The sequence below is a fragment of the Marmota marmota genome, unplaced genomic scaffold (genome assembly GCF_001458135.2).
Source record: "Marmota marmota marmota unplaced genomic scaffold, marMar, whole genome shotgun sequence".
Classification (NCBI taxonomy): Eukaryota; Metazoa; Chordata; class Mammalia; order Rodentia; family Sciuridae; genus Marmota; species Marmota marmota.
Genome location: NW_026000026.1, coordinates 13,542,300 through 13,545,526, shown reverse-complemented (window position 1 = coordinate 13,545,526; position 3,227 = coordinate 13,542,300).

Here is a 3,227-nt window from a genome sequence, read left to right as displayed (position 1 = left end):
GGGAGGGGGGCCGGGAGGGAGGGGCTGTTCCCTCCTACAGGGGGTGAGCTCGGGCAGCAGGCTGGGAGCTCCAGTGTGCTCTGGATGTCCTTAAGTGACAGGAGGCCAGTTCCTCTGCATACATGAAACCCACCCCCCACTAAATGGATTGTGAAGATGAGTAAATTACCTGTCGACATTCCTGAGAGCTAATGTTCCAGGCTTCCAGCAACCCCTCCTCCTTCCTCGCCTGCTTGCTATTCTGTAGCCAAACCTGCCCCTGCCCAGCGCTCTGCACCCACCTCCCCTGCCTCCAGCCAGTCCACACCTCAAATTCTCTCCATCTTCATCAAGCATTTATTGATATCTGAATCTAAAATGTCCCATCCATTCCTTTTCTCTCCTTTAGACTGAGCTCCTTGACAGAGGGCCTCCTCTGTCCTGTTCCCCACAGGGTCCTGCAGTCCCAGAAAATGGTGCCTGGCACATAGTAGGAACTTAGCAAATAGGAACTAAATGAATAAATGCTTGGAACTCAACCATCAGGGTGGGAATCACACATTCTAGATGCTGGCTTGGAATTCTGATGTTGCTTCCCCACCCCCCACCCCCGCCCCCAGTCAGAATGTCAGAGCAGAACCCAGGCATGTGACCTTGAGGGTGTCTGTTTTCTACTGGTCAGGTGGTACTGAGAACTGCTGTCCCTGAGTAGGGCTACATAGGTCCTGGCCTCAGGTCCCTAGGGTGTCTATCTCAAGCCCCACATCCTACTAAGGGATACTGGGAGATCGTCCACCCTTGTGGGAACTCAGGACAAAAATCTCTATCCTTAGCTTTGAAGTGCCCCTTGTCATCAGTTTCTCATGAGCTGAAACCTGATGGTTTCCAGGGCTGTGGTCTTTATTTCCTCAGGGTTACTGACAACCTGCTTCTATCCAGCATTTGATTTTTCTTTTTAAATCCCTCTGAAGAAGAAAAAAGTAAGAAGACAGAGATGGTCACTCCTTCTTTTAAAGTCAGTTGTGGGGGCTGGGGATGTGGCTCAAGTGGTAGTGCGCTCACCTAGCATGCATGAGGCACTGAGTTTGATTTTCAGCACCACATAAAAAAAAAAAATAAAGATATGTGTCCACCTAAAAAACTAAAAAATAAATAAATAAAGTCAGTTGTATCCATTTAGTGAAACCCCCACACACTGAGCACAGCCCGGCGCCAGGTGCAATGCTGGTGCAGCAGAAGGCAGGCTCTCCAGCCCCCAGCCAATGTGGGAAAGGACACACACTGCCACCTCCACTTCCTATGGAAGTCACGACAAATTAGGGGGAAAGAATTAAAAGGCACAAAATCAATGGATAATCAAAATAGGAGGTGTGAATGCAGTCAGCAAGATGTCAGCAAGATTCTGGAAGCTGGAGAACTGGTGGAAACATCATTGAGAGCAGAGAGTGGAGAACCAAGCATTAGTAGGCCAGGCAGAGTGGGGCAGAAGTACATCCACTAACACCACAGGTCCCCCCAAAGGCTTCATCAGTGGCCCAGACACCACAGAAGGCAGGGAAGCAGTGGGGTTTATTTCATAAGTCAGTAAAAGGAGTCATACCCCCAGCTCATCTCCTCACCCCTGCAAAGACTCAAAAGTCTAATCCAGGGATCTGGACTTAAGCAGCAGCCTAGATTAAGGTATCATGCTAAAAATACAGGTAATAAAACTCAATGGTGACATTGCAGTCTCCTTCTCCACTTGACTCCTAGAGATGGTGGCCAAGTGCATGCTGCCAGGCAAGAGACTGCAACATTTCAACTCTTTAAATACTGTCACTGAGTGGGGGATAGTTCTGTGGTAGAGTGCTTGCCTAGCACACATGAGGCCCATGGTCAAACCCCAGCACTACCAAACAAACAAAATTGTAAATAAAATTATAAAATAGAGGGAAAAAAGGCAAAAGAAAATTGGAAATTAAATTTTTCCCAGAATCAAGAGAGAAAAACAATCAGGAATTCAAATTGTGTTAGATTTCCTAAGGGCAAACCCAGACGTTGGAAATCAGTTGAACAACATTAAAAAAAAATGTTTTAATTGTAGATGGGCACAATACCTTTATTTATTTACCTTTTTTGTGGTGCTGAGGATTGAACCCAGTGCCTCACCCATGCTAGGTGAGTACTCTACCACTGAGTCACAACCCCAGCCCCAATGGACCAACATTTTGGAAATCTTCATGATGATTCGCAAACTTGTCTTTTATATCCAGCACAACTATCAATCAAGCAGGATGGCAGAATGGGACATTTTCAGATAAGAAAATTTCTCAGAAAAAAATGTCCTCCAGACTCCTTTCTTAGAGGATGTCTCCCTCAAAATGAGGTAGTAAAACACAAAAGTGAAAAACCAGAGACCTGAAATGAGAGGACCCAACCCAAAAAAGAGCAAAGGAAGTACTGGCAATTGTTGTGAGTGAAGTGTGCTGCAGGCCCAGATGGCAGTCAGTCCAGAGAAGAAGAGAATGGAGAGCTGCAGGAATGCATTCTTGAAGAAATCCCCAGAAATTGCCGATGGTGGGCTGGGGTGTACAGCATTTGCCGAGCGTGAGCAAGGTTCTTGGTTCAATCCCTGGGACTAACTAAACAACAAAAAATTATTGATTGCCTGATGTGAGTCAATGTGCAGAGATTTATACCTCTGTCAGGATTTGGTGCTGAATTCATGATAGATACATCGGAAAGTGAATGAATAAAACACTAAGACTTAGTAAATCCAGGGGAAACAAAGAGTTATATATAAAAGGTAAATACAGTCATAGAACATCCAAAACACAGCTGTGGAAATATATTTTAGTAAACTTAATCATTTGAAGTATACAGACACAGCCAAATTTATGTCACTACTCTAAAAGAGGAAAGAAGGAGATCTGAAAGAAGGAGATCTGTGCTTCGGATAGGGCTGGAAGGAAGATTCAGAGTCAATTCCTTATCTTCCTTAGGAGGAAATCAATTGATGACACCAAGAAGTGAAAAATCAAGAATATAATCACATTATTTGGAAATATAAAGGTTAATACTAAAGGAAATAACATGGCTGACCCTGGGAGGTGGAAGACTAGGGTGATAGGGACTGCTGGTTTCCATTATGAGCCTGTAACAACTATTTGGCTTTTTATAGTATGCACACAAAATAGTTAAAAAAAAACACTGCAAAACCAAATCCAACAACAAAACCTAGAACTTCCCTTCAAATTGCTTTCAATCCA